This window comes from Nannospalax galili, unplaced genomic scaffold (assembly GCF_000622305.1).
Source record: "Nannospalax galili isolate Female #2095 unplaced genomic scaffold, S.galili_v1.0 scaffold169, whole genome shotgun sequence".
Lineage (NCBI taxonomy): Eukaryota > Metazoa > Chordata > Mammalia > Rodentia > Spalacidae > Nannospalax > Nannospalax galili.
This window is the reverse complement of record NW_008360327.1, coordinates 1,496,401-1,516,444: the sequence shown is the minus strand read 5'-3', so window position 1 is coordinate 1,516,444 and position 20,044 is coordinate 1,496,401. Positions and strand designations below refer to the sequence as shown.

At 39.6% G+C, this 20,044-nt stretch overlaps 1 protein-coding gene across 2 annotated transcripts in view; it reads right to left on the bottom strand.

Moving 5' to 3' along the window:
- The window catches only part of Smad2 (SMAD family member 2), a 91,282-nt gene that overhangs the window by 70,196 nt on the left and 1,042 nt on the right, over positions 1-20,044 (bottom strand). Inside the window, exon 1 of one of the 2 annotated variants that reach the window (XM_008825895.3) lies at positions 19,822-20,038. The exons of the other annotated variant lie outside the window; for it this stretch is intronic. The gene's annotated coding sequence lies outside the window, so the exon portion shown is untranslated. Of the gene's footprint in view, positions 1-19,821; positions 20,039-20,044 lie in introns of those variants that run through there. 2 annotated transcript variants of the gene reach the window in all.

Sequence of the window (20,044 nt, the reverse complement as noted above, 5' to 3'; positions counted from 1 at the left end):
TGAATGTCTGATTGTGGGCTTTCTCATCTATTCACTGGTGTATTTTTTTTTGCCCTTAACACCAAGATCACAGTTTTAATTATGAATGCTTTCTAGTTACTCTAAAATTTAACAGGGTAAATCCTCTTCACTTTTCAAATTTATATTATATTTACTATGTTTATTATATTATTATGTTTATTATGTTTACTTATATTTATCATGACAAGTTCCACAGAAAGTCCTAAAGAAGTCCTAAAGAAGCACAATGAGGGCTGGATAGATGCTCGGCAGTTAAGAGTATTAGCTGCTCTTCTAGAGGCCAGGTTTGATTCCTACCACCCACATGGCAGCTAACAACCATCAGTAACTCCAGTTACAGGGGATCCAATGTCCTCTTCTGACCTCTGAGGGCACTGCACAACACTAATGCACTTACATACATGCAGACAATATACTTGTACACAAAAATTAAAATATTTAAAAGTGCAATGAATTGTGAACACATCCATGACAATGTTCATATTATGAGAATGTAATATTTGCATTTATTTTAGACTTGACATCCATCAATAAACTGTATAGATGTTCTCTACAAATGTCTCATACTTTTTGCTAAATTTACTTATTCCTCCCTCCAAGTATCTTTTTTTTATTGAAATAAGTTCAAAAAAAAAAATGAAGGGGCTCAAGGTGTACTTCAGTGGCAGGCAGTGCATATGTTTAGTATGTAAAAAAAAAAAACCTGAGTTCAATTCCCAGCACCCAAAATACATTAATGCTTAATACTATGCATTAAGCATTCCTGTTATTTTATCTAACTGAAATCATTGGCTTGTGCAGTAGTAAATCAGATATAAGGCATGAAAAAAATAGTTAAGGAGCTCTATGCATACCTTTCTAATGCCATTTCCCTCCAGCTTACTTCTCAGAAGTAACTATCCTTATGTTTGCCATTGGTTACTTCTGTTTTTGCTATACTTTATATCCAAATATTTTTGCAGGCTTTATAAGCTTGTATGTTGAGTACCACTCAGGTTAAAGGGCTTTCTTCGCTCAACACTGTAACCAGTCATGCTAATATATACATATATAATACCCTATTATCCTAGTTTACTCATTTTGCATCACTTGAGCCCACTGTTATTCTCATAGAACACTATGTGAAAGCTGTTCATTGCAGATATGCTGAAACTTCTTGAGTCTCATAGCTGAGTACATTCTGTACTGCACTACTGTACATTCATGTGCACACACACTCTTGAGAAACATTTCCCCGTATGTTGTACTCTACTTCTCTGATGAATCATGAGTAGAAGTCAATGTAGTACATCCTGAGACATATCAGCTTTGAAAAATTAAAAGAAAAAAAATTAACATGCTTTAATTCCATTTTTAATCACATGTAAAATATGTAATAACACCACCCATTAAAACATTATCAACTAAGAGAATGGTGCCAAGTAGGACACAGAAATGTTTAACTTTGCCAAGTACTGCCAAAATAGTTCTATCAATTGTCAATCCCCCCAGAGAACCATGAGCTATTTTAGTGTCAGCAGCCCTTGCCATTATCTGGTCCATCTAATTCTGGCCAGTAGGACTGGTACCATATACAGGAGTCTTAAGGAATTTAAGAACATTTTCACCATTAGTAACTATTCAGGATTCTAGTCCTATGAATCCATTGTTCATATTCACCATGTTTTCTCTTAATTCACAGCAATCATTAATATTTTGGATACTAATATTCTATCATTACATAAGCTTCATATATGGAGTGTATTATTCATGTGTATATATATCTTCAGCCAGCAAGTGACTTTTGATGGTCTTTTGCATATTTTAATACTTCACATTAATGTGCTTAGATATATCAAGTATCTTCAATCTCTATGATGATATATTATTTCTGCCTTTAAAATCCTCCCATGTGATGTTATCTCCTAAAAGTTAGTCTTTAACATTTCACTTTTTACCTTTGTAACACAATCTACTTGGAACTTTTACATATAGTATATGGTGTGTATCTTCCCTCCTCAACACAGATTATCAAACACACCAGCACCATGATCTCAAACTGTTCTCTGCCAATTTATGACACTAATTGTGTTTCTAAACTCGTTTGCTTATAATAGTCTAAACATGAAGCAAATGCCACTGTGCCTTCACCACTAAAAGCTATGTACTATGTCCTGATATCTGACAGAGTGAATCCCTTTTCACCTGCTGGGATGTTAATTGGAATGACACTGAATTTATAAATAACTAGAGGAAAAATGACAGCTTTATGATAGTGTTTCTTCCCATAAACACAAGCATCTCTTCTAAGTTGAATTATGAGTCCTAAAAGTTCCCCCATTTAGATCCCATACATTTATTTTTTGCTCTGGGGTTATTTTGTAGTTTGTGTTGCCATTTTAAATGGGATGCATTTTAAATTTAATTTTGTTTGTTGTAGGAATGCAAATGCATTGCCTTTCATATACAAATTTTAAAATTAATTTTGAGGTACAACTTATACACTAAAATATAAATGTTAAGAATGTAGTTCCATGAATTCTGGCAAATGTTTCTATCATAACCACCATCTTGAGACAAAATGCTTTTGTAATCCCAGAAGGTTCTTGCACCCCACCCCTTCACTCTACCCCATCCCAAGCAACTATTTATTTGTAACACTAAGTACTAACTTTATCAGTTATATAAATTCCTGGGTTTAACACTCTATTTCCCTTGTCTTCCTTTAAATACTGATTTTTGTATACATTTTCTTCATTACACCCATGAAGAGTATCCGAAGGTTTTCCCCTTTGATGTGTTAATTTCATCAATGTGATCAATTTCATTTAGAGATTTGCATCAACAAGTCATGTTGTGTTTTTGAGTCAATACTAATGTTTGACAATTTTTACTGCTGTGTTTGTTAATAAAATGTGTCTTGTTCCCCTCCTCACACTATACCTAATTAGGGTATAAAGACCATGTAACCTCATGTACAGGATAGCTTTAGTGTCAACATGACACACCTGGGTTGAGGGAGCCTCAATTGGGGAATTGCCTCTATTGGACTGGCCTGTGGCCATGTCTGTGAGGCATCCTCTTGATTGCTGAGTGATGTGGGAGGGCCCAGCACACTGTGGGTGGTGCCACCCCAGGGCAGGTGGGCCTGTGTTGCATAAGAAAGCAGGCTGTGCAGGGGCCAGGGGAACAAGCCAGTAAGCAGAGTTCCCCCATGGCCTATGCTCCAGCTCCTGCTTCCAGGTTCCTGCCCCCGAGTTCCTACTTTGGGCTCCCTGAATGAACTGTGACCTGGGAGATGTAAGCCTAACAAACTCTTTCCTCTCCAAATTGGTATTGGTCAGAGTATTTTGTCACAGCAATGGAAAAACAAATTAGGACAAGATACTTTGTTAAGTAAGAGGGCAAATTAGATATTTAATCAAAGAGAATAAAGGAATATTCCAAGAGGTGCTTAATGCCACCAATCATCAGAAAAACACAAATTAATGCCACAATAAAATATTTCATAATGTCGGGCATGGTGGTGCACGTATTTAATCCCAGCACTTGGGAGGCAGAGACAGGTGGATCTTTTTGAGTTCAAGGTCAGTCTCCTCTACACAGTGAGTTCCAGGCCAGCTGGGGCTACATACAGTTCAAAAAGACCTGGGAGATGTAAACTGAATAAACTCCTTCCTCCCCAAGTTGGTATTGGTCAGAGTATTTTGTCACAACAATGGAGAAACAAACTAGAACACCTCACAAAATGGTTTTTTTCTTTCTATTGTTTTCTAAACATTCTGTATTAAGATTGCAAAAACTGAAGAAGAAGAAAAAAAAAGATTACAAGAACTGGTTCCTCTGAGCCAGCTAATTCTTATTAAGTCAATTTAGTCATTTATTTTGCTAAAGACTGTCCACTTTACCTGTTTCCACTTTTAAAGGAATAAATCTTTCCAAAGTATTGAGTTAAAAAAAAAATCTTATCCTTTCAAATACATTTATACCTTTTTTCTCTATTAATCTTCACAAACTTTAGCCTTTTCAATTTGGCACTCTTGCCTTAGTTGACCGATTATCTGCTTTATTAACTGCTTCTAATTTTAGCACTTCCTTTTTCTAGCTCATTACACTCTAAACTTTCTAATTCATTACATAGTTAGCTCATTAACTTTTAGTTATTTATTAACAAATATTCAAGGTTCTAAGTTTCTCATATAAGGTAAATGTACTGGTCTTGTCTGCCATGGGATTTTGATTCTGTTGTAGTGTATAAGACTCCAACCCTTATACGTGGCCATCAAGCACTGTAGCACTGAACTCAACATCACTAGCCCTATCCCGATTAGGAAAGTAGTATTGCCATCATTCTGTTCTAAGCATTTTCGAATTTTCATTGAGTCGCTCCTTGTACCACACATTTAGAAATATGTCTTTTATGGGCAGAATCAATGGCTCAGTGGGTAAAGGTGTTAGCACACAAGCCTGACAACAGAGTTTGATACCTGGGACCCACATAAAAGTAGGAGAAGCAACTCAACAAAGTTATTCAATGACCTCCACCACATACATGTCATAGCAGTCCCCTGCCCCCATATACACATAGTAATTTCTTAAAGTACATATTTTACAATCTACCATGGATTAGGGGATTGTTTACTGCTAACAATTATTGCACTGGAATCCAAGAATGTAATTTGTGAAGCATTTGAAGTTTAGCACACAATTTTTGTAAAATTCCACTTTCATTTAACAGGGTCATATCTTCTGTAACTGCACAGTGCTTGCTAATTCTACTATCCAATCCTGTATACTTTTGTATACAGGATTGGTTTTTCAGTGCTGAGGACTGAGTTCAGAATCTAAGCTACACTTCTAGTCTACTGATAATTTTTTAAATCTACCTTTTCTTAAATTACTGAGTGGTGTGTTAAATTTTCCTACTATAAATACACATCTATCCTTCTAATTCTGTCAATCTTTCCTTATAGATTACTTAGCAAATCTTTTCCCATTCTTTTGCTTTTAAATTATGGCATCAATGGAACCAGAGAGATGGCTCAGTGGTTAAGAACACTTTCTGTTCTTTCAGAGGACCCAGGTTCGAGCCCTAGCACCCACATGGCAGCTACAGACAACTGTCTGGAACTCCAGTTCCAGAGAATCCTTATACCCTCTTCTGGTCTCCACAGGCTTTGCACGACATGGGTGCACTTACATGCATGCAGGCAATACACTCATATACGGAAAATAAAAATAATTTTAAAAATTATGGCATCAAACTTTAAGGAAGATATCTATAGATTAAGCATCCCTAATCCAAAATCTGACACTTTTAACATCTAACATGACACCACAGATACAGAATTCCACACCTGACCTTAAGGTGGGTCACAGTCAAAATGCCAGCTCACTTGAAAATACTGTATAAAATTAGATTCAGGCTATGTGTTTAGGAGTGTACATGAACATATAAATTTCATGCTTAGACTCCCATCAGAGACACACTGTTAAGAATCTGTTCATGCACATATTCCAAAACAAAACAATATCACTAACACTACTGGTTGCAAGCATTTCAGGTAAGATATATCCAACTGTTCTAATAAAGCATTTATTTAAATTTTTTGGGGGGTGGTCTTTTTGAGACAGGGTCTCCGTGTAGCTCCTGCTACCTGGATCTCACTCTGTAGACCAGGTTGGCCTCGAACTCACAGAGGATCTGCCTGCCTCTGCCTCCCAAGTGCTGGAATTAAAGGCATGTGCCACCACGCCCGGCTATTTGAAATTTTTTTTAATGTCCATTCTCCTTTAATCAGTAAGTTCAACCAAAATTATGTATTGGGTTTATAGAGATATTTAAATTTAATTTCTACCATTTTGTGTTCCTTAATTTCTATAAACTTTTTTCTCTGTGCCTCCCTTATAACAAAATTTCTATAGCCTATTTAAAAAAAACATAGTAAGCCAGGCGTGGTGGTGGTCATGCCTTTAGTCCCAGCACTGGAAGGCAGAGGCAGGCAGATTTCTGTGAGTTCAAGGTCAGCCTGGTCTACATAGCAAGTTCCAGGCCAGCTAGTGCTACAGGGAGACCCTGTCTCAAAAAGACATTCCCCCCAAAAAATAATTTAAAAAATTTTTTAATTATAAATAATAAAGCCAGGTACAGTAGGCTAAGAAGAGAATCCTTAAGCCCTTAAATTCAAGACTAGCTTGGACAACACTGTTAAAAATCCCCATCCTCCTCCTTAAAAATAAATGCGTTAGGCCGGGTATGGTGGCACACACCTTTAATCCCAGCACTTGGGAGGCAGAGGCAGGAGGATCTTTGTGAGTTCGAGGCCAGCCTGGTCTACATAGTGAGTTCCAGGACAGCTGGGACTACAAGGAGACCCTGTCTCAAAAAGAATAAATAAATTAATAAATAAATAAATAATAAATGGTTTTAAAAAAAGAAAAAAGAGCTCATGAAAATAGGGAGACCAGGGAAAGAGAAAGAAGCATAACTCCCATCAGTAGAAAATGAACAAATAGTTAACTGTAAACAAATGAGAAAATATTAACTTTAGGCTAGCAGTAGGGAAAGCTAAGAACCATCATGATCAAACTCTCACACGGATTTAAACTAACATCAGTTATAGTAGAAACTGAAGGTTAGGAGGGAGGAGACTAACAAGCCTGGGTAAGAACGATTTGAGAGGGGATTTGATCCTTAGATCTACTCCCCAACTGTCTCTGGCTAACTGCCACTCTGCCTCAGTGTTTATTCCCCATAGGGGTAAATAACAGCAACCCTGGCTGAGAGGTGGCTTGGGTGTCATCAGGGAGAACAGAGTGAGTGAATACAAGTACACAGTAAGACTGTCCCAAGCCCTGTCCTCTACTGGATTCTGGGCTCCTAAGTATCAGCACTAGACTTCTACCTGGTTAAGATTATGACTCTTGATTTAAGAGAGTACTGACCGACCTAGAAGGCATACAGATACCAATACTCAGAGTTTACCAACAAACAGCCCATTCATCTCTCTTAAGTGAAACTAAAAGGAAACAAGCCTCCCCCACATCTCCAGTTTCTGCTCAGCTTTTTAGATCTGACTAAATGGCAAGGAAAAAACCAGACCAGTCCTGGAAGTCCAAGGTCCAGATTGGGGTCGCAGAAAGATAACAGAGACAATGGAGAGAAGGGAAGTCAAAGAAACCAAGGAAAACCCCGAGCTGAGAGATGGGTGCTTCCAAATGGAAAGGGCCCATCAAAACTGCAGCACAACGAAAGGAGGAAACTCACCTACAAGACTGGTGACAGTGAAACCACAGAATGCTGAGGACAAAGAGCTCCTCCTTGCAGGGGAAAAACAGGTCATATAGATAAAAGGATCAGATGGCTTTGGATTTCTCTACTGTAAGACTAAGTAAATGGAACAATTACTCTCAATCTAAATTTCTATTTCCCTACAAGTGAAGAGAAGAAGCTTTCACTGAGGTTCTAATTTTGTGATGACTAGTACTGTTGAGCATATTTTCAAATGCTTGTCTCTTTGGATTTCTTTGATGAAATGTCCATTTTAGTCCTTAACCCACGTTTAGTTGTCCTTTTTGTCCTATCCCATTTTGAGCAGCAGCATCTTTGAATTTTCTTGATGGGATCCTTTGATGCACAAAAACTTTTGTCATAATGTCCAACTTATCTTTCCATTTGTGCATGTGCCTTTGGTGTCATATTTAAGAAACCACTGCCAAATCTCATGGAATGAATGGGGCCCAATTTTGACTTGAGCCACTCTTCAACTTTCCAGTCACCTGTGCTCTAGGAAGCAGTTCTTTGTAATCAACTGTTGTGGTTTGGAGCATTAAAAATATTGAGATATGGGGCTGGAGAGATGGCTCAGTGGTTAAGAACACTGACTGTTCTTGCAGAAGACCTGGGTTCGAATCCCAGCACCCACATAGCAACTAACAACTGTCTGTAACCCCAGTTCCAGGGGATCCAACAGCCTCTTCTGTCTTCCATGGGCATTGCATGACATGGGTGCACTCACCTACATTTACGCAATACATGCATACACATAAAATTTTAAAAAAAAAATCGAGATGCGGGGGGGGGGGGACAGGGGGACAGACATCAACTTGAGACAGGGTTTCCCAGTAGCCCCAGGAACTCACTATTTAGACTAGGCTGATCTTGGTCTCAGAAATCAGCCCTCCTCTGCCTGCTAAGATTAGAGGTGTTATCACTATGCACAGCTGTACACCTACATTTTAGTTTTTGTTGTTAGAAAGCTGTGTATCTTATATTTGCAGCCCATCTCAATTCAAACTAACTACATTTCAAGTGCTCAATAGCCACCTGTCGGCAATAGCTATCATTCCAGGCAGAACAGTTCCAAAATGCAAAAGAAACAGCAATGATGGTCAGTCAGGAAAGCAGCGCTGTAGGTAGATGTTAGGAACATACTTTGTATTTCAATTGCCTGTTTTATTCCTTTTGATTTTTTGCAATATTTACAAAGTATTACCTATTTTAAAACCTAAATTGCTTTTTCCTAATGTATTCTTGGCTTAGTCCTACAAATCTAAAAGACATACCTGCACAAGTACTAACAGAGGTCTAAAGTTGCTTGCTGCAGCATTGTTTCTAACATTACTAGTCTAAAAGTAATTTAAATGACCATCAATAAAGTTCTGGTGAAATATAGACAAAAGAATACTGCACAATCCCTGGGGCCATTGAGATGGCTCAGCAGGTAAAGGGACCTATGACCTGAGTTTGCTCTCCAAGACCCATGAGGAAGGACAGAATCGACTGCTACAAGTTATCCTCCGACCTCTACATGCACCCAAATAAAATGTCGTTTTTAAAATTTCATTTAAAAAAAAAAAAAAGATTACATAACCCAAAGAACAAAAGGCATTCCATTATATACTGACATGAAATTATGAAGCTATCTATTAAGTATAAGATTTGACCACTTACACTAAAAGGTAATAGTCATGTAAAATTGCTTACTTAAGAACAATTCACAAAATCAAGGTAGCACCATTCGCCTTTGGACAGGCACTTGGGTGGCAAGGGACTTTCCCATATGTATCCTTTGACTCTCAAAACACATTAACATATTACCTATATGCAAAAATTCATCTCTCTACATCTAACTGTGGTTGTGGGTTTTTAATTAACTCTGCTTCACCTTCCTGTGATTTTTAAATCCACTTGGAAACTATAGATGGAACCTTCTGTCTCCTAGAAGTATAAGTTTCAATAAGCCAGAATATCCTTTACTTTTTTACTTATTTTTGTATATAGCTCCCAGAGTTCTGTTTCTTTTACTTGCCCCAAATTATCATGCTCCACTAATGGATCCTATTCTCTAGTATATACTCCCCAAGGCCAATTTCTTCCTAACACTGATATTTTTCGTACGATTTAGAACTCTCTCTTAGTCCTCTACTTTCCCCCTCCCTCTCACAACTATGTACGTGAGAAAACTAGTGATGCATTTTATCCAACATGTCCATGTGGAAAATAATCTTAATCCCTATCTGTTCTAGCACACTTGCTTTTATGTCACCATAGGAAATTTAGCTTGGGCATAAAAACCTGGGCTTCACAGTGAGACCCTATCTGGAGGGGAAAAAAAAATAATAAAAAGACTCTTTAGATTAAAAAAAAAAAAGCAGTCTAAACCGGGCGTGGTGGCACATGCTTTTAATCCTCATACTCAGGAGGCCAGCCTGGTCTACAAACCAAGTTCCAGGCCAGCTGAGGTTACAGGGAAAGACCATATCTCAAAAAAGTAGAACAAAACAAAGCAACAAAACCGTCTACTCCAGCAAACAGTGATAAAAATAGTATTTGAAGAAAGACTACTAAACTTGGCAGTTCATCTGGAAGGGAAGTGGAGAGTGTGAAAGAGATTGGCCAAAAAATACTAGCAAAGTTGAAGTTGCAAACAGAAGTAATTAAATACAGAAAACAAATGCAGGGCTGGACAGGTAGCTTGGTAGCAGAGCACTTGTTTAGCATGCGTGAAGGCCTAGGCTCAATCCCCAGTACATCAAAAAAGCAGTAGCAAACATAGACTGCTCCTTAAAGGGTATGGAAGAGAAATTTTATATACCTTCAACTTGCAGAGAAACACAGATTCCCCAATACAAGGGTAAGTTTTTATTTTAACAGAAACTAGGGCTGGGAAAACAGCTCAGTGCAGGAGCACTTGCTTTACAACATGTGGACCTGACTTTGAATCCCCATCAACCATGAAAAAGGCAGATGTACATATCTGTAACCCCAGTCCTGGAGGAGAGGAAGTAGGGACAGGAGGATCCCTGGGGCTTGCTGGCCACCAACCTACTGAAAAACACCAAGCTCCAGGTTTAATGAGACCCTGTCTCATTAGAATAAAAGTAAGGTGGAGAGTGATAGAGGAAGATACCTAATGTCCTTGAGGTCCTGGTCTATACAGAGGTACATACAACCACATGTGAACCTATACACACACACACACACACACACACACACACACACACAAATTTTTAATGGAGGAGGGAGTTAGTGAGATGACTCAGTGCCTGCCTCCAGTGATATAAGTTTGATGATCCGAGTTCCATCTCTTGAACTCAGATAAAGTGGAAGAAGAAAACCAACTCTACAATGTTGCTCTCTGACCTCCTCAGGAGCACCTATCACCAGGAATTTCACAACTCTGCTAGTCAAAGAAATCACTAGTAATCAGGGCAATAAAGAACACTTAAAAAATTAAAACACAGGGCAGAGGATATAGGTCAGTGACAGACTGCTTAGCAGCTTAGCATGCTCAAGGTACTAGGTTCAATCCCCAGCACCACCAAAAACCAAAACACATTTAAAAAAAAAAAAAAAAAAAAAAAAAAACAACTCTTAATTCTCACAGTCACTATGTTCTTTGCAAAGTTGTAAGCTATTAAGGAAAGATGGTGCCACATGGAAAGCTAAGTTGGCCCTATGGAGAATAGTTGGTAATGTGCCTTTTAAACAAAAGCAAACAAAACATTCATGTATGCGATTTTATGGACTGTTAAAACCAAATGTGAATTTGGATTTAACCCTAGAAGTATGTTGTTAGTTCAGTGAAAGTCCACTTTACATAGGTAGTGAACTCTGTGTAAAGAAGACAACCTGCTTTATACTCTCCTTTCACCTTTAATGAGGTGTGGAACCTGAAGCTCTACAATCAGTTCATAAACATTCAACCTGCCTACTGGTTTATCATCCCAGATCATAAATAAGCACCCATCACAAGAACACACAGGCCCAGACTCAAGTCAGCAGGAGTGCCATTTACACTAATGGCCTTTCAAGTTTCCAAGTCTGCCTTGCCTTACTCCAGAAGCATCACCTACTGCCCACATCAATCATGTGGTAGGGTCTGTGGGCTGCAAACTCAGTTAAGCAAGTCTAAAGTAGTTGTTGTCCAAGAGAACTTTCTACAATGGTAAAATGAGTCTTTACCTGTGATGTCCAATATACCATCAGTTATATGACTAACTAAAGCTGGGTTAAAATTAATTGAAACTGGGGCTGGAGGGATGGCTCAGCGGTTAAGAACACTGGTTGCTCTTGCAGAAGACCCAGGTTCGAATCCGCAAGGCAGCTAACAACTGTCTGTAACTCCAGTCCCAGGGGATCCAACAGCCTCTTCTGACCTCCACAGGCATTGCACAACACAGGTGCACTTACCTACATGCAGGCAATACATGCATACACATAAAAATAAAATTTTTTTTAAAAATTGAAACTAAAAATTTAACCAGTTCCTCAGTCACATAAGCTGTCTTTCAAGTGCTAAACAGGTACCTATGGTTGGCAGCTACTTGACAGATAAAGCCCAGGCTGCTGTCTAACACTGCTCCCCAGTCAGCCCACAAAGCTTCTTGTGAGCTAGAGAAAGAAGAAAATGGAATAGGCAGGCCTTCTGTTACTGCCCACTCCCCTTCTCAAAATAAATAAATAAAGTAATTTTGAAAAAAGCTTTACTTTTTACTTTTGGTCTTTTCAAAAGTAACAGTATTTCCCTTGAGGCTTTCTGTTTGCTACTCTAAGGGCGGGTATGTGTGTGTATTTCAAGTGTGAAAACTGATTTAGAACAGAAATAGCTAACGTACAAACCGTACAAACCTCGGGTCAAAGCTGGACCTTCCTGAAACTAACACCTTTTAAAAGAAAGTGTAACTGACTAGTAACATGAACTAGAACCCACCCACCTGATGGCAAGTATTTAAGAAGCTGGTCTTATCCTGCACTCCCTGCCACCAACAGCACACCCCCTTATCAACACTCAAGTTCCTCTGTCACTCAACTTAAGGGAGAAGGCCTAGGCCTGGCTTCCATTGCACCATGAATAAGGACTTTATGCAGTGAATTCTGTATGAGTTTCACCATCCCACAACCTAAAATGAAAGATGTGTTTAAGACAGAATACTTTCTTTAGAAGGAGATGAAGCAGTATATGAAAATCAAGTTAACTATTAGGCAAATTATTACGAGATCAGGCTTACTATGACACTGTCTTAGGTTAAGAGTCTTAAGTGACTCAAAGTAATGAACAGATAAGACTTCCAGAGGTTCACTCAAAATTATTCTTCCTGGCCTGGGGAGATGACTCAGGAGTTAAGAGGACTAGCTGCTCTTGCAAAGGACCCAGGTTCAGTTCTCAGTATCTACATGGCAGCTAACAACCATAGGTAACTCCAGTTCCAGAGGACTAATGCCCTCTTTTGGCCTCCACAGATACTGCACAACATGGGTGTACTTACATGCAGCAGGCAAAACACTCATCACATTAAAAATTTTTTTTCAAATAAAATTTTTAAAAAAGATTATTCTTTCTTTCTTAATGGGTACATTAAACCTAAAACTACCCTCTTTCCCCCTAAAAATTAAGGAAGCTGGGCTCTGAAGATAATTCAAAGAAATGTAAGCCTTCAGAGCCAACTAGACAAAAGCCTCCACTCAACTTTCTACTGCTTTACAGCCCATGAAATACTGTATTTTCACAAACTGTAGATCTAGAAGAATAAGTGACAATATCACATAAGTTCAAAAGTTTGTTCAAGATTTCTTCAAGGTACAAACATTAAGGATAGAGCATCTGTAGAGGCCAGAAAGCTAGAAAAGGAGCATGGGTGTGGGGGAGGGGGCTTTAGGAAGGGGAGGACTTCAGTACATGAGATTATCAAAGTACTATGGGGGAATACTGGGGTGGAAAGGTTTGAGTGGAGATGGGGTGAGGGGATGGGGGAGATGGAGGTGAGGAGACTAATGATTCATGAAACCTACTTTGTAAGCTAATTTAAAAATAAAAGTTTGAAGGGAGGTACCCTGCACAGATGGATAATGCTGCTTCCAAAAGTCATAGACTATTAAACAAAAATCCCAGCACTGGGTATGCAATACCACTGCCTCAGTTGTTCATCAGGCCAAGGGCCCCAAAAAAATATAGACTATCGCCATTGCTCTTGACTGAACACCAGAACTAGATTGTTAAGACCCTACTGCTGAAGACATCACATACTTCAGTTTCAGGACATAGCTTCCTCCCTGCTAACTCATTTTCATAGTGCTAGAAGGTGCCATGCAGGCTGCTAGGGTAGAAAATCATCAACTGTTTTACTTAGCTGTGAGCCCTGCAAGCTACAATACCAACTTACCAGGTAAGATGCACCCTCTGGTACAGTAGTGGCACAATTGTTATGGGAGTAACTAACTGCTTTCTGACTGGATTCAAGACACGTTCTACAGAAGGGAATTTATGCCTGGTGCTGTAAACCTGGCCAAAAGCCCACGACTAGAGAAATCATAGACCTGAAGGAAGAATCTACTGCTGCAGATTTGCAAAATGAACATGGTATCAAACTGTCTTCTAAATATTTATGCTTATACTCATAAATTAGTGCTGCTCTCGGCCATGGTCAGAGAAGCTTCGGCTTGCACTTAATGTAAAGACTCATAATGGGTCAAACAGTGAGAATAAGTGATTGTTGAGTGCTCAGCCCTAAATAAGACATCTCTACTCTCTAAGGAAGAGGAAAGAGGGAGCAGAAAGAATGTTAAGAGCTAGAGGATAGGAAGGAGTGCTGTGAAACATGTCTTCTGGGCGTGATATGGCTGTTGCACCATGAACTGACAGTGGCCATGGTCACCAGCATAAGCCCTGCACAACACTGGCCCATTGACATTCTATTATGGATAGGGGAGGGGCTCCTAAGGCTCGATCCCTCCAGAGAAGCTACAGGGAATTTATGGTTGCTCGGAGAAGTCAAATTCTTCAGCTGTGTAGTCACTTGCAAATTGTCTCTGTTCAAGTAAATACCCACCCACCCTATGCTCATGCAAATAACCCTAATACAATGATACACTCACACAATGTGAAAATAGGAGGGGGAACTAGGGATTTGGTGAGAAATGGAGGGGGATAAGGAAGAATCATGGGAGGGTATCATCAAAGTACATCATGTATATGTGAAAGATTAATAAACAAGCATAAAGATACATCTAAATTACCAAGCAGGGGCTGGAAAGATGATTCAGAGGTTAAGAGCATTGGTGCTCTTGCAGAAGACTGGGGTTCAGTTCCCAGCACCCACATGGTGGCTAACAACCATCCTTAACTTCAGTTCCGGGGGTCCAATACCTTCTTCTGACCTCCATGGGTACTTCATAACACTGGTGACTTACATACATGCAGGCAAAACACTTATTCACAAACAATAGAAATAATTATTAAAATAAATTACCAAGCAACTGTCCTAACAGTGGATTCAAATACAACTGAGCAAAACCCACTGAACTACAGAACCACTCAAACTCTAGGATATAAAGTTTTTGCCCTAATATTTTTAGCTATCTGGCCAAACTATAGGTAATGTCTAAATCCAACTGGCTTGGCAAAATTATAGTTTCCCTATATCAAACTGATTAGGGAGAGAACTATGAGAACTATGTTTAAGATACAACTCTAGGGAATCTGGAGAGATGGCTCAGCAGTTAAAGAGCACTGGCTGCTCTTGAAAAGGATCAAGATTCAGGACCTAGCACACCACCCATAACTCCAGTTCCAAGGGATCCAATGCCCTCTTCTGGCCTCCATAGGCACTATGGCATGCAGATGATGCACTTACATACATGCAGACAAAAATACTCATACACATAAAAATAAAAATTTAAAGATGTAAATCTAGATCAGCATTGAAACTGTCCTAACTGAAAGCATGAAAGCATTATTGAAAAGTAACCAAAATTGATTAGTGACAAGGCATAAGCCCTTGTACATTTTAAAATGAAAAAGATTAGACTTTCTGTAACAGTGAAAACAGGCAAGGTTGCCTTATTGAAGATCTCCAATAATCAGCTGATCAAGAAAACAATCAGAATGCAACCCTGAAGTAGGAAGGAGGGCTCAAAAACCTATCAGGCCCAGGCATGGAGGCTCACATCTGTAATCCCAGCACTTGGGAGGCTCAATCGGGAGGATAAACTCTGAGTTTAAGGCCAAATTGGTTCACATAGCAAGTCTGAGGCCAGCCTGAGATACATAGTGAGAGTGAGACTCTGTCTCAAAAAATAAGAACAGAATGGATGGAAGAGGTAGGCAAGAAGCCCCAGGCCTGAGGATCTACCAATAATTGATAGCCACTGAGAGAGGGAAGTCAGACTCCAAGAGATGGACCCACACCCAACATTTGGGGGAGCACAAATTAGCCTTTATAGGCCTTTAAAAAAATATATAGTGTCTGAAGTGGGGGGACAAAGTAGGGTAGAGGCGCAAATGGGGAAGGGGGTTTGAATATGATCAAAATACATTGTATGAAATTCTAAAAAAAAGAAAAATCAGCACTTTTAAAAATTATTAAAAAAAAAAAAAAAAAAGCTAGTAATATTAAGAAACAGAAACGTTGACCACAGAGGCTGGTCAACTGTTCACATTTGCTCTGTCCAGGAAAGTTCTAGTATACTGTATCTTACAAGCCAAAGTAAAAACTTTTACATGACACTCTAGCAGGCTAACTAAAAGAATGAGCAGCTCAAGAATGGCATAGCGTGCTATACCTCTAAGGGTATCTTTCTTGCATACTGGCTAGCAAAAAAAAAAAAAAGGCTTTCAGTCTGTAATCAGAGCTCTCATAGAAGATACCGTGGCTCTTTCATAAGTCCTTTTGCTACAGCACAATTTTCTCCACCCCATTTGTTAATCATCCCAAATAACCACATAAAGTATATTAAGTAGATTACTGCAGTCTTAAAAAGATTTTTCCTAAACAAGATTTAAGCTAACTGATGAACATTTATTACTAGACTTTCATGTCTGGTCCTGCTCTGAATGGCCCCAGACATGCTAGTCAGGCTTTGGGTACTTGTTCTGTGTTTTGAAGATTATCTCTATTATTCTCACCAGGCTGTTATCTTGTTTTTCTTACAATGGACAGTTAAGTTAAAAGTTCCCCCACTCTCCTATCTACTCACCCACCACACACCCCTGTTAACCTCCCACACCTACCCATAACCTACTAGTCTCTAATCTACTGTGAACTTAGAAGCCAAATAACTTTGCTTGTTAAAAACATTTTAAATAAATGCCAACAGAGTCTACGGTTCTCCCTACGCTTTAAGATACACACTTGGACCATTAGTCTTCCCTAGGCCTTTGTTGCTCAATGTCTGCTTCTCATAAAGGTTTATAGGAGGTCAGAGATAATGGTGCAGGCAAATCATTGGTATAAGGGCTCAAATAACTAAAACCTACAAATGAAGAGCAAGAAAGTAACTGGGGAGAATCCTTATGTCTCAAGGACTATCCCAGGTTCTTTAACCAAGGCCCTTAAAATAACCTTAAGTAGAGATTACTTCTTCCATTTTCAGAAAAACAACAATAAACCAAGACTCAGGAGTTCAATTTATCTAACATCATAAGTGAGAAGCCAAATATTAGCTGAGGGCTCTCTGACTCCAAAATCCAAGGCCACTCCACTACATGAGACTGCTGCCCAATCTTTATTCTTGACTTAACTATTTGTACACGCTGGTCCTGATCCTCTCCCTGGAACTTGAATTGACTCAAGATTGCTTTCTTCCCTTAACTATTTTCTTTAATTAAAGGGCAATGGTTAATCAAACAGGTCAAATTAAGCTTTGCTCTGCAAGTGTACATCTGTTCAACAACAAATATGTTTCTGAAAGATTAGGTGTATCTTCAATTTCAATGGACTGCAAAAAGTGACAGACACAATCCCTCCACCCCCGCCCCCAAAGACAGATTGTTCTTAGTGACACTGTGAGTTAACACATCCCATCTTTGCTAGTGCTGTCCTTCACACTTGATAGACAACAATGCAAGTATACTTTAGAATTGGCTCTGTATAACAGAATTTTCTGGCTCTAAGCACTGGGGCCTTGGGCATGAGACACAAGAGTTTTTATTTTCCTAATTCCATTAAAAAATTAAAGTGCATTTACAGTTAGAGCTTTATTGCCTAATCACCGAAAGTTTGTTTATGAGTAAATATTATTTGTCCAATAAATTGATTATGAATTCTTTACAGTTCCATTTATGACATACCTTTGCAGTACTTAATGGAAAAAAAAAATCTTTGTTCTTATAGAAACTAAGTACCTAAAAATGTCTCTTCTGCTCCTACTGAGACAAAGAATCTAAAAAGATACGCCTCTCTCCACCTTCTAAAAAGGATTTTTGTCCCAAGAATATGAATAACCCTCCATCTGCCAGACTGCACTATATACAGCTTTTCCACGTGTCACAAAAGCACCTGGATAAAAAGCCTGCTGCAAACTCAGCTTCTGGAACCCTAAAGCATAAAGCCAACAGAATCAAAAGCAAACAATAAGGAAAACAGTTAAGACTGAAAGCCAAAACTGACAATAGTGACAAAATGTAAAAACTCAAAAGTTCTTTAACCATCAGTTCATGTAGCTAAATTAAGTTTGCTTTTGTTTGGTTGGTCTTTTCACTCACACCCTCCCCCATGTGAACTTCTAAGATTCTGGCAACCTTACTCTAGTTATCCATAGTATGAAAATCAAAAGGGGCAACCTTATCTATATTATGAAAATCAAAAGGGGGCCTCTTGCTTGCTCTTAAAGTAGAAAGAACTTGGTTCCCACAGGAGAAAACTGCTGTGTACAAAACCATTGCCAGTATTCCTACCAAGTGTTAAAGCACATACCAAAGCTGACAGGCCACAAACAGGAAATTACTCTACAGAGTTTCTCCCAAGACTTACTTTATGAACCATACAAATTGTGTGGCTATTTGTACAAGAAGCTTAGAACCCTGAAAACCAAACTTTACTGAACTTTAGGTATAGCTACAAAATATGAAAAACCAAGCTCTAAAATAAAAGCAGTTTTGTACTGAAGAACATAGTGGATATTTGTCATCACATAACAGTAAGTAAAACTGGCCAACCAGAGGCCTTCAACCCACTTAAATCCACTGGATTTTAACATTAGGCCGTTTAGTGGGCACTCACTTTAGAAATAGCCAACGACTACAACAATTTACCTTACCACCACAGGTATGTTTAGGGCAAAAACTAAGGAACCTTAAAAATAAGTTACTTTCTGAATTTAGCAAAAATATTTACTATATGGCCTAATAGGAAAAAAAATTCTTTAAATATTGTGTCTAGAGTTGTTTCCTAGTTAAATGAAAAACCTTCAACTATGATACATTTTATGTTTCTCCTATGTCTGAGTTACATTTGCTGCACTAACTCAAGCATTGAAACTATTCCAACCTCATTTAACTGATTTAGCTGCTTAATACTTCTCTGTTTGGAGGGAAGTTTCTTTTAAAGGAATCAAGGTATACTAATAAGAAATCCATTTCCAGTATAGCAACAAATTTATCCTCTCATGCTAGGCTCAACATCCTTTCTCTCAGCGATACAGTTCAATTCATATGAAATCAGAGAAAACGCAAAGGAATTTTGGACATGTCTAGAGTACCATTTTTGAAAAGCTGCAACTTCAAGCAAGCCTGCTTGATGATTCACCTACTAACAATTATTTTTATATATGTCGTTTTAGACGTTTAAAACGATTTTGAGCATCCCAAGATCTGACTGCAATGCAAAATGCTGTTTCTAAATTCGTTTCTCCTGAACATCAAAATGTTTTGATAAACACGTAACATTTGGCTTTTCGGGTCAAATGATGGAATAGCACAATCAGCCTAGATACTGTTTTTCTTTTGTTTAGGTTCAAAAGGAAACCATAACACGTTAAGGGTAAGTGAAAGACAAAAGTACCTGGACCGAGGGCAGTATCCCTGGGAGAACAAAATAATCCAAGGGGCAATTTTGAAAACCAAGTTTGAAATATGTGAAATCAATTAGCGTGCTTCCCAAAGGCGAGTGATTAAAAACTAATAGGCTGCACCCACAGAGCAACTTTCCCAAGTGCGTGGAGGAAGGTCCCGGCAGAGTCTCAGTCCCGAATGTGTTTATGTGACTACACTCGGCGACTCGGGACCCGCAACTGCTATGTTTAACAAAGGCTACGGGACCCAAAAAAAACAAGAAGAAAGAAAAGTGGAAACAAAGTAGCACACGCTTCTAACTCGACTCCCCAACTACTCCTGCAGCCCGAGCTCCCGGGGCCCTTTGGAAATCTGATCCGCGCAGAGCAGGCGCCTCCGCCGGCCCCGGGAAGGGCTGGGCTGAGGCTGCAGCTCACCCAAAGCGCCGACCCCGGCCCGCACGCCGCGGCCCGCCACACCCCACCCGGCCGCGGCCACGTGACCGGCCGAGCACACCCCTGCCCGAGGCCCGCGGGCGCTCCGGCTTTACCTGCACCAAGCGCCAGGTCCCGCCCCGTCAGAGCCAGGGGCCCGGGACCTTTTGTTCCTTCCTCTTCCGACGGCTGAGCGCTGAGGGGAGTGGGCGAGCGCAGGCGGAACCGCGCTCAGCGCCGGGCCCCCGCCCCGCCCCCAGGCCCGCGCTGGGCTCCGCGGCCGGCCACGGGGAGGGACGCACAGAGGGGGCACCGCGGAGGGGGTGGGGACGCCGCCCG